The sequence below is a fragment of the Belonocnema kinseyi genome, chromosome 10 (genome assembly GCF_010883055.1).
Source record: "Belonocnema kinseyi isolate 2016_QV_RU_SX_M_011 chromosome 10, B_treatae_v1, whole genome shotgun sequence".
NCBI lineage: Eukaryota > Metazoa > Arthropoda > Insecta > Hymenoptera > Cynipidae > Belonocnema > Belonocnema kinseyi.
The window spans coordinates 110,027,149-110,038,905 of record NC_046666.1 but is presented as its reverse complement, the minus strand read 5'-3'; the positions used below and the strand labels follow the sequence as shown (position 1 = coordinate 110,038,905).

Genomic DNA, 11,757 nt, shown 5'->3' with positions numbered 1-11,757 from the left:
GAGCAACTTGTCCAATTCAGAGCATGACAGGCTAATAACGTATTTGAACACACGATATAAGATCTCTTCAGCGGTCCTAAAAAAAGGGATTGTTCAATCAATTAATTTTGTGTAGAAAGAGAGAGAGAGATGTACAAACAACGCGGCTCGAAAAAAGGTGTAGCAGGATGCAGAGGGAAACTGCTAATTGGCAGGTGTATCTGCAAGGACGCAGCAGTCCACCAACGCGTCCTGTCTATGACCTGGATTGACTACCGGAAAGCTTTTGATTCAACCTCTCATAGACTTATAATCTGTCTGTTGGAAAGCTAGAAGGTTCTTCCACGCCTAGTGAGATGCATAGAGAGACTGATGACCCTTTGGAAAACTGGATTTACTATCTCAGCTGAAAAATATCGAGTGAGAACGAACCATGTTACCTTCTATATGGGCGTCTTTCAGAGTGACACTATTATATGGATGACCTAAAGATCTATGCTATGTGAATAAGTCTCTTCGAAGCAGATACAAGCATCTTCTTCGTAAGATTTGGTCTTTAAACCTGTCGGCGTTAAACAAGGTATATGCGATAACATGCTTGCAGGTCTGGCTTTACTCTAATCGTTTTGGGTGGTTCAACTGACGAAGAACGAGCTTAAGGGCATGTGATACTTCGTCGTGTGGTCAATCGGGTACAGTTCCGACGGCTTTTTTCCACAAAAATGAAAATTTTCAAAAACTGAATTCGGAGATGCTATAAAATATCATAACGGACGTCCCCGCACTCTTTTTTCAGGGATAATAACAAAAAAATGTTATTGTGCAAATTATCAAATTTTATGCATGTGTATTATTTTGTGGTTAGGGTGATTTTTAGCTCTCTGTCATTCCGATAATGTAGGTCTCTATCGTACCGATTCTGTCGGTAAGCACTCTATAATAATTATGGTGTAATCATGGACCAGATCTGTTGTTAGCAATATCAAAAAATTTTTTGAAAAAAAAAACACAAATTAAGTGTACGGAGACGTCCGTGAGCATGTTCGCTATCATTTCCCAAATTTTTAAGATAAAATATTGATTATTCTAGAAAAAAACCCTTCGGAACCTATAACTGGTAAAATCGAAACTAATTCCTAAGCGCTATGCAAATTAATCAGATTTTGCTAAATTAAAACTTTTTTGAATTAAACCAAAAAAAAGTGTGTGGGGACGTCCGTTAGCATGGTCGCTATCATGTCCCCAATTTTTAAAACAAAATATTGATTATTAAAGAAAAAAAGCCGTCGTAACCTAAAACTGGTAAAATCGATAATTTTCTAAGTATCACATGCCCTTAAGGCCCTTGAAATTGCCACACCTAAGATCATGCATATGCATAAGAGCTTGCATATCAATCCGACTGTTTCGCGATTATACATTTCACGTCGTCAAGCCGGACGCGGACTTCTGAAACTCCGGTGTCTTCATAATAGAATTGTTCTAATTACAGCTTACATTGTTGAAAATGGCAGAGATCCTCTCCTGAAAATGGTCAGGAACCCCGAGATTATTAGTCCAGGAGTGTTCTTTTACAAAGCCGCAAAGCAGGTGGCCGAGTGTCTTGGCCTAAATTTAAACATCGGAAATGAGGAAAGTGCATTACTCCATCTAGATGCTTCCTTTCTGAAAGCCGAAGTGAAGAAAGCAGAGGCTACAAAATTCCGCCAAGAAGCTACTTGACAAGAAAATGCGCACCCACGCGGAAACTACATGTTTGTACAGACATCATCTAAGAGTGCTTTATTACCATGTTTGTCGCTCTAACGGTGATGTTCGCGACCCTGTCCTGCCGAACAATCCGAAGGGGATAGAGGTACACACAGTCAATTTTTCGGCTCCGGCTGACTACAAGGTCATTACTAAGAAGAAGGATAAGGAGGAGAGCTATCAAGACCTCAAAAGGGATCTGCAACGATTGCATCCAAAATATTCGGTCAAAGTAATTCTACTTGTGATCGGTGCTCTCGGAGGTGCGAAGCTGTTACTGGTTCGTAAACTTAAAGCTGTACCAGCGTGCCAAAAATATTCCAAGGTACTTGCGAGATGGATGCAGAAAGCTGTCACCCTTAGAGCGCTTCGTGTCTTACAGACACGCGAGGCTTCACCGGCCTGTCATTGTAATTTCATCGTGCCAATGATGACCCATCTTATGGTCGTGAAACGTGGTCATAAGTGTGATTTACCGGAGTTCTATTGGGAGATAGTGTCATTTTTAGATTACGGCTGCCCCCAGTAGGTCCATACGATGGATGTTTAAATTATATATATGTGTGTGTGTGTGTGTGTGTATTAAACTAATCGTTCTTATCATAGGTGCTCTTGGTGGTGCCAAGCTTTCACTCGTTAGTAGCTTGAAAAGCATCCCTGCGTGTGAACAATATGCTCAATCACTTGCGGAAAAAATGCAGAAGGCGGTCGTCCTTGGGTCGCTCCGTGTCCTCAGGGTGCACGAGACTTTTGCCGGATCGTCGTATTGATTCCGATACAGACTGTGACCACCTATCTCACGGTCTTGAGACGTGGTTGTGGCTGAAATTTTAACGCGATTTCGCTGGGATCGGGTGCAGCTTTTCCTTGCATAACATACACCGCTGCAGTATCATGAGTTGTGCTATCTGTTATCAGAACGTGACTACTGCATATTATTTCTTCGTCATTTCTGTAATACATTACGACTGGATGAATGATTGCTTGATTGTTATTGTAATTAAATGGTTGTGCGGCATTTTGCACAACATAAGAAAAGTTTTCTGAAAAGTCAGTATGAACTAGAACTTCATGATGATTTAGTTTATTCTTCCGATCTGATATATAGTTTGATGTTTAGAAATACAATGATGTGGGATTAATGTTTGCAGCCAAACTGCAGATAATTTCAGTTATACCACTGTGTTCTAAAGTTTCAATCATATAATCTGTAAATTTTTCGATTATAGGACAGGATTGGCAATTTCTGAGAAAAGACGCATCTATCGCCTGTTTACGCACTACCAACGAGAAGCAATCCTAATAATCTGTAAGCAGTTTATCTGAATTACTCGTGTTCTTTTTTATATTAGCAGCATCAAATATATTTTTTAAATTCTCATGTATTGTACAAACCCACATAGTGTGAGTACCTTTAGCACCTGCCAAAATACACCACTTAGGATGAAGTTGAGAAAACTTAGTAAGTCCAATTGGATGCTCTGATTTCAATTTTTTAGATTCCATATGTAATCAATTAATATCATATAGTAACAGCCTTTTTTGTACTTTTTCTTTCTCTCCGTTCTGTGCTACAGTAATAGCTTTATTTTAATGAGGCATCAGTTAATACACCCTCCAGTTTTCTTAATGCCTTAGCGGATCTGGTCATTCTTTCAGAAGTGTTCAATTCTGAAGCTAGTTGCCAAATACTTCAGCATTCAGGAGCAATTGTAAGAATATCAAGTCTCAGGGGATCAGTTTTATCCAAAGAAGCAAATTTATTCTTTAATCCATTTTACAGTTTTTCCAGTTGATCTTCCCTGGACAGATGTTTTCTTTTCGTAGGAGATAGATCACAATCGCTATCAGAATCCGGAGATTGTATCTCCTTCTCATTATTATATGACTGAATTTTTGCCGATTCCTTTCTACATTTGGGACAAATTCTTGCTAATGACAAGAAATTCGAGAATTTATTGTGAACAGTTTTGGAAATAATTCGTAAGTCTTTGCCAACAAGTCCATCATAACGGCAAATATACTTTTCGCTCCCGACCTTCACAAGTAGGAACCGGCTGATGGGAGCGAACGTCTCCTTGCAATCCACGGACTACGGAACTATCTTCTCTTCTATTACTTCCTCTCAAGCAATGTCCAGCCCTACTCCCTCTCGCCCTTTCTAATGCAGTTATATCTCAAATTGTACTGAAAATAGTTTTGTATCCTATTTTCCGCACCACCCTGGAGATAAAGCATCATAAGGTACGTTTTTTGTGTGGTATCCCCAGTAGGCCTAATCAACGTGTCAATACTATACAATACTATACTAAACTATATTATACTATACAATACCATACAATGTCAAAGTAATTCAAATACGAATTTTATCCCTATAAATGTTTCAGACATAAAGCATATAGACTTTTGCTTTTGGACTCGTCCATCATAACGTGATACTTGTTTAACAAAGGTCAATTTCGAAAGTTTTTTGGACTGATACTTTTTCATTTCTTTCAAGACGAATGTTTGCGTTTCGATCCAAAGTTCTGAAATCTATAGGTGCTTCCTTCCTCGTGCATCCTTCTCACTTCCCCCCTCTTCCAAAAATTTCTCCTAATATTTACACGCTCGACATTCTGTTATAATCCCTAAACTCATTCCTCCTGTCTCCCTCCTCACAATATAGTTCGGTGTATTCTTTGCCAACCCCAGTGTCCACTTTACATACCTCTTCTATATCCTATTTACCTCCTCACTTACTTTCCACCCCCACACCTCCACTCCGTAAAATAACACACTCATCACTAGCGAATCAAACAATTTCATCCTCCTTACAAAATCATCTGCGAACAACCTCTTCCCTAGCCCCCGCACCTGCCTCATCAACACAATTGCCACTCCCCTCGCTTATCTCTCCCACCTCTTTTCCTGGACACTGTAACCGTCGATTTGGCTGCTAGCTTACTTTAAATATCCGCGATCAAAATTGCAAAAGGCAGAGATTCCCTCCCCTTCTCTCGCCCTCTCTTTCGTCTCCTCATATACCTCCCTTAGCCTCTCAATTAGGCCCCTCTTCACTCCCCTCTCTTCTATTGCCTCCTACAACCTACCCCTATCCACAGAAGAAAATGCGCCCTTTAGATCTGCAAAAAACGCGTACACTTTGGCACCCTTTTTGGTTAGTTCTCTATCCATCACGTGCTGCAAGCCGTAAATATTGTCAATAGTACTCCTTCTCTCTCTAAAGCCCGCCTGCGTCTTCGGCAATATTCCTTTCCTCTCAACATCCTTGCGCAGCCGATCTGCTAACACCATCGTGTATATTTTGTGCGCAGTATTCATGAGCGTAATCCCTTTATAATTTTCCATCCTCCCTCTATCCCCATTCTTATACAGTGGTACGATTAACCCCTCCCTCTACCTTCTTGGGAATCCCTCCCTCCTCCATACTTTTTACACTGTCCCCTTCAGCATCTGCCTTACCTCTTGTGTGCCAAACAGCCATGCTTCATTCTTTACTCCGTCCAAACCTGCTGCCTCAGATTTTTTCTACTTCCTTATCTGTCTCTCTATCGCCTCGTCATTCAGTTCATTCCCCCTGAAAGCTTACGTTGTCCAACTGCTCCTGATACCTCTCTATCGCCTTTCTCGTCCATGACACCCTCTTCCCTAAGGACCCTTCTCCCCCACCCTGTTTTTCCCCAGCCTCCCCCTGTATCCACAAATTTAATGACTGATTGTCTGATTCCACCCTCTCTTTCACTGCGAATTTCTCTATCTCCTCCCATCTTTGCATATTCATAATCACATAGTCTAGTATCGATACACCCATCTTACTTACATACATGTATTCTTCGTCTTTGTCTCCCTTTACCATACCATTCGCCTCCGCCCAGCTTCTGTCCTCCATCCAGCCTGTAGAATTTCCCCCTCTTCATTTATAATCTAATCTTTCGATTTTCTTTCGAAGCTCTCCCCTTCCCGGTACAGGCCTCCTTCTTCTCCAATTCTCGCATTACCCCCCGCCCCCGTATCACCAAACCCTCATCTCTCTCTACTAGTAAGTTTTCCACCCTTTCTTTAATCTTTTCCATCCCATCCTTATTGTACACAGTCAAAAACTTATACATTACCCATCCTATCTTTACAGCTTCCATTTGCACGCCCTTCCTTTCCTCTTTAGTTTGACGGTCTCCTGTAGCCTCCACCTATACCCCCTTAGCAACTTTTGTTCTACTCTGTCCCATTCCATTCTCTCTACCCACGTCTCTACCAGTTTAATAACATATAATTCCTGAATATACCTCCAGAAATCCTCATCTTTTTTCTTTACCCCTGCTACATTCCAATACAGCACCTTTAACACTTCTCCCACTTGCTTTACTTTCACCTCCCTATTCCCCCCGTAACACATTCCCCTGCACTTCCTTCAACACCTCCTTCTCCTCGTCCCATACCCACATTTTCTCTATTTTACCTCCAATTTTTCTTCTCAGCTCTCCAATTCTACTACCGACACTTCACTGTCCTTTCTCCCCTCCATCCTAACTTTCCCCACCTTGCATTTAACCCACCCTATGCCTTGTAGCAGCGCTTTCACCCCCTCCCTTTCTTCCTCGCTCTTTAGCTTCAATCCTCTTATTACTATATTATTTTTCATATCTGCCTTCTCTGTTCTCTCCATACTTAACTCCATTGCCCTTATCCTTTCTCTATCCGCTCTCTCCTCCTTTTCATTCCTACGCTCTCCCACTTTCTCTTCTATCATAATCTCCACCTTCTCCCAAATACCTTGCTTCTAGCCCTCCCCCTGTCCACTACTTCCGTTCCAGACCTGTCCTACACCTTTTCCAGCCTTCTTTCCGCCCTTTCCTTCCACAGCCTAATATCTTCTTCCATATCCTTTATTTTATCTTCTTTTTCCTTCCTTAACTTTCCCTTCTACTTTCCCCCTCATCTCTTTTACTTCCTTTTCCCATCTCTCATCCCTTGCCCTCAGTTCCTCCCTCATACTTTCCGTCTGCTCCATAGCCCCCTTATTTCCTTCCTCAACCCTCTGATCTCGCCTATCAGCAACCCGAGAGCCTCTTTCTCCGCCTGTCCCTCCATTTTTAGGAGGGGTGATCTACGTGTTCGTCCGCTTTTCTTAAATGGACTCTCTAACGCGCTTTTCTCTTAACTCTCTTTGCTTTCCCTATTCATCTTTAAGAGATCCTCCCCCTCGCTTGTACTGGACGCTCTCTCCCTTGCGTTATCGTTTCCTTCGCTCCGATTCTTCACCATCCATGACGCGCCACTCGACACCGGGCCACGCCCAGCTGGCCGTCGTGTAGTTCTGGAAATTTCATCTGCGTCTAATTCACTACCAGCACTGCCAGTACTCTCGCTATCCACCTCCCGTCGGTAACAGTAACCTATCCGTACATCCAGGTATGCACTGCAGCCAACAGATGTCTCTTAAGGATGCTGTCGCTTACCGCCAAAAATTGCAGTTTCTTTGCCCTATTTCATCCCTCACATCCCCTGCAGACACCCTTTTCTCACCCCTCACATCCCTCAGCTCTACGTGAACCACCCTTGTCCGCCATGAAGGTCTAAACTCCTGATCACAAAACTGCACCGCTTTCTTGCAAACCTAACCTCACTTTCCTATTTAGCCAGATCTCACCCCCGAATTACAATGTAAATTAATTTCTATTGTCCCAAAGTACCCCTCACTATCGTACTCAGCTTCTAGCCTTCCACCCTCACACTTCACCCACACCTTCCACACAAACTCCGTAAAAACTTCTCACCGCCTGTCACTACACACTTTCTCACTACCGCCACCAACATGCAAGTCCTAATACGGGCATTATGCACACTTAGCATAATGATAGTTCCAGCCCTATAAAACGCAGAGAGGTACAATGTGGTAGTCAAACGTATAATCTTAGAAAATCAAAGTGTTTTCGCAGGTTAGGGACCAATTGAAAATAGCTGAAGTTATACAAGTATCAGAATTGGTTTCAGTGACCACGAAACCATAAAGATAAGGTCGTTTCACTATATAACTGGTCGCACAGTAGTGTGAATTCGACAATTTAAAGTATTTGTTGAGGTTACGGGCGAATAGTGACCAGACAGGGTTTTTAAATAACATTGGATTCAGAATCAATGACCCCGAAATCATAATGATAAGGTGGTTTTACTACATAACTCGTCACAACAAAGTGTTAATTCGACGATTTTAAGTTTTTTTTTAGGGTAGGGACGAATAGTGGCCAGATAGGGTTTAAGTAACATTGGATTCGGATTCACAGAATGTTATTTTTTTTTTGTAAACTTGCCAGGCGGCCTTTAATAGAATTCTTAAATACGAACATTTTTAACCTTGTAACTTTTAAATCAATGCATACTAGATCTGGGCTGCTCACTGTGCTGGTTGATGTAAAACGTCCGATATATATTGTAATATAACTATTGATGGTGTCTAGGTGCCAAAATACAAATACGAAAACACCCGTCTCTAACTTTGGTTATATTTTTTTGCAAATATAACTTCAGCGTAGGTAATTCTTGTTTCTGCTATACAAAATAGCAATAAAAATTATTTTCCCATGACATGTATTTAACTGATCGTAATACTTAGAGTAATTTATGTTATTTTTTGGTAAACAGAGAGACAGTGACATGTGACTTTTCTAATCTCAAACCATGCAATCTTGGATTTTTATATGATGCAGATAGAAAAGGGGATAATAAAATTTGCAAATCCCCTACCGTGGTCTTACTGTAACACTGAAGGTGCTTCAAGTACAGCTAACATTTGTATGAAGTTAAAACCTACATCTTCTGCTCGCTTCGAATCCGCAGCTTCGAGAACTACAAATTTCGTTTGATGGTCCTGGTAAACTAGCATAAATTTATATGGACCATCCGCGTGAGTTAAAAATTTTTTCAAGTTTAAGACATTTAAAATTTTTCAATTTTGAACGGTGACAATGACCTTATTATTATTTTTTTTACCTGTTTTTAAAGTTTTATTTGTAATGTAATATATTAATATCGTGCAATTTTCAGTTGAAGGTATTAAACAATTTCTCATTCAATATTAGAAAATATTTTACCGCCTAATTTGAAGTCTTTCTCTCATAAGTTTTTATTCTGCAATCAAAATTCGAATACTTGAATTTTGGAAAATTATAATTAAAAATTTTAGAATTGGTAAGTTTAAGATGTCCTTGTGATTGCTAATGTTTTCAGTTGAAATTGAGGTTCGGATACGTTTAATCTTAAACTTTCCGTAGTATAAATTTCTTAATTTTTAATATTTAGGAGTTCAGTGCTCGGGCTCCCTTCAGAGATAAAAACTTAATTAAAAATACTATTTTAACATTCAAAAAGCAGAATAAAACGAATTATGATAAATAAATTTTTTGTTGCAAGTGCAGTAAAGTCACTGACATTTAACAATACCTGAAATTTAAGTTATATTTGTAATTTGAAAGTGCTTAAGTTTTTAATAATTTTACAAAACAGTGTAATCAGATTTATAAAATATAGGATACCTGCACATAAACAAATTGCATGATATTTATTACAATATCCCAGGCGGAAAATTTATAAATAATTTTTATTTATTTCATTCATTTTTTGTATGAAGATAAACTTGTTCAGGAAAATAATAATATGTCATTGCTCTCGTCTTTATTAGTAGATTTCGAATATTATATTTGTAAATTACTAAGTGCTAAATTGAAAATTTGGTATACTTCACACTTTATGGATTATTAGGTACAAAAGACTCCCGTTGGCCAGGCTCGGCCTGTGTGAAGGAATGCCGCTTAATGGGGGAACAGTACACAGGTTGCAAGTGCGGAGTTTGTATCTCTCCTATTGACCATCGACAAATTTTTATGACATCTTCAAACTTAATTACGTACACTCAGAAATAAATTTGGTTGACTCAAAAAATTTTGATTATTTTAACTATAGAATAAGATTATTATATAGGCAACAACAGATTTGGTTCGGCTAACTAAATTTTTTGGTTCTTTTAACCTAATATTTTGGTAGATGGAGTATTTCATCTATATCCAAGACAAAGAATTTTGTTATAGAAAAAAATGCTTTTTCTCAGTGTACCATTTTGAAACTAATCTAGATCGAATTCGAAATTTTAATTTGAAATCGAACTAAAATTTGATTTAAATAGTATATATTCATTACCTGAGCTATATCTGGCATTTCTTACAATGCCTAGGCAATTCGTGAAATGGAGAATATTTATTAGTAGTTTAGAATCCCAAATTTTCAACTCGATGTGACGTTTGGTGTGAACTTAAGTTGGGAAATAAAACAAGTGGCGGTAAAGTAAAAATCTGGTCACGTGACCCACTCATAACATGGTCTTAAAAGTAACCATAGGAATATTATTCGAAAGTCAATAATTTGCGAAGAACTCATTTAATTCCGGGTATTTAATACAACAGAATAGTGTGAGCTATTATCCTGTTCAACTTTTTACTTAAGAATTTCATTGTAAATAGTTCATTTATAAATATTTTGTGAACATGGCGTACTATAATTCAACTAAAGTACCCTCATAATATTATTAAAATGTATTATTAAAATTCTTAAGAATTTTTTGTTCTTAAGAATCTAAGAATTCATTATGGTTATAATCGTTGCAATATATATATATATATATATATATATATATATATTTAAGTGCATTAATATTTCTTGTAATTATTATTTGAATTTATAGAACTTACAGTGGAAGCATTTGTACGAAAAAAATTATTTAGAAAAGCCTTGATTGTCCTTTTCTCCTTATATTATGCTAAACCATAATCTTGCGAAGCCATATTTGTTTACAAAAAGTAATGGTTATGTTTAAATATGAGCTTCGAGATAAATATTGCATTGGATGAGGTTTAAAAAATCACGGTATCTATTTACATAAAAATAACAAAAAACTATTGTAAATAATAAGATCAGACACTTGCATGAAAAAAAAATAATTCGTAACACTATTTTCTACAAAATAATGAAGAAATACTTATGCTGCTCTAATAGCACGGATCGTAATTGGAATGTTCCGCTTGCACATTTGTAACGTTTTAGCGTAATGTTCCAGACACGTTCCCGGAACGTGCCTAATGTCTGCTCCTTGAGAACGTTCCACTTGCACCTGAAGGGAACTTACCGTGATTGTTCTTTTTAGCAATTGATATCGTGTAAACATTAAGTTATATCTGAAAATGGATGTAATTTTTGAGTTTTGAGTACCGCACATACTATACGATAGAATGATATCTATATTATAAACTGACATCAATTTGCATAGATCTCTTAGCATTACAGGCACCCTGTGAAAAAAGGGTTATTTTATGCAGAAGATGCTACCTGAGTTTTTACTTCTTACTATTGTAGTGTTAGCATGTATAATAAAAGTCTATATATTTGAGTCCGAGATATCGGAAGCACTGTGTGTGTAAACAATCGTTAAAGATAGTAAAAGCGGGCCATTTTTTATTGGAACGAACCTATGTGTCTCTGGGAAAAAAAGTTTAATTAAAAAATGTAGTTCTCACAAATATCTACAAAGTGACGGACCGGACGTTAAGATTCGCTCATCTGTTTACTTGGAAAAAGATGAAACCCGTCCAAAAGTGCATTTGTTTAAATATGCAATTGTTTTTGCAATAATTAAGCAAAAAGTTTCAAACTTTCGGTAAAAATACCCCTTGGCATCCTTAAAAAGTTTGCAAATCATTAGCCCAAAATAATCATTAGTTTTGATAAAAACTAATTTGTTATTTAAAAAAAGACTATTTTTCTATGAAATTTCTACACATTTGGTCGATAGGATATGAATTAAAGCTGGTGATATCCTCTCTAGGGCTTGTACTATCAAGTGCTATCTTGTGCTATCATAATGGATTGTCTTGTACATTTTTTAAACAAGTATTGGAGCTGTTATTCTGTACTAGATTGGCATTTCAGCGTGGTATGTTGAAAATTACAGTAGCAGTAATTATAGAAAACAAATCCCCCCCC

At 38.1% G+C, this 11,757-nt stretch overlaps 1 protein-coding gene across 3 annotated transcripts in view; it reads left to right on the top strand.

Annotated features, from left to right (window-relative positions):
• The first annotated feature begins 2,976 nt into the window (after window positions 1-2,976).
• The window catches only part of LOC117182135 (protein FAM117B-like), a 126,868-nt gene continuing 118,087 nt past the window's right edge, over window positions 2,977-11,757 (top strand). For 2 of the 3 annotated variants that reach the window (XM_033375178.1, XM_033375179.1), the window contains exon 1: window positions 3,019-3,037. The gene's annotated coding sequence lies outside the window, so the exon portion shown is untranslated. Of the gene's footprint in view, window positions 3,038-11,757 lie in introns of all 3 variants that reach the window. The other variant, XR_004468274.1, reaches the window with a different exon arrangement.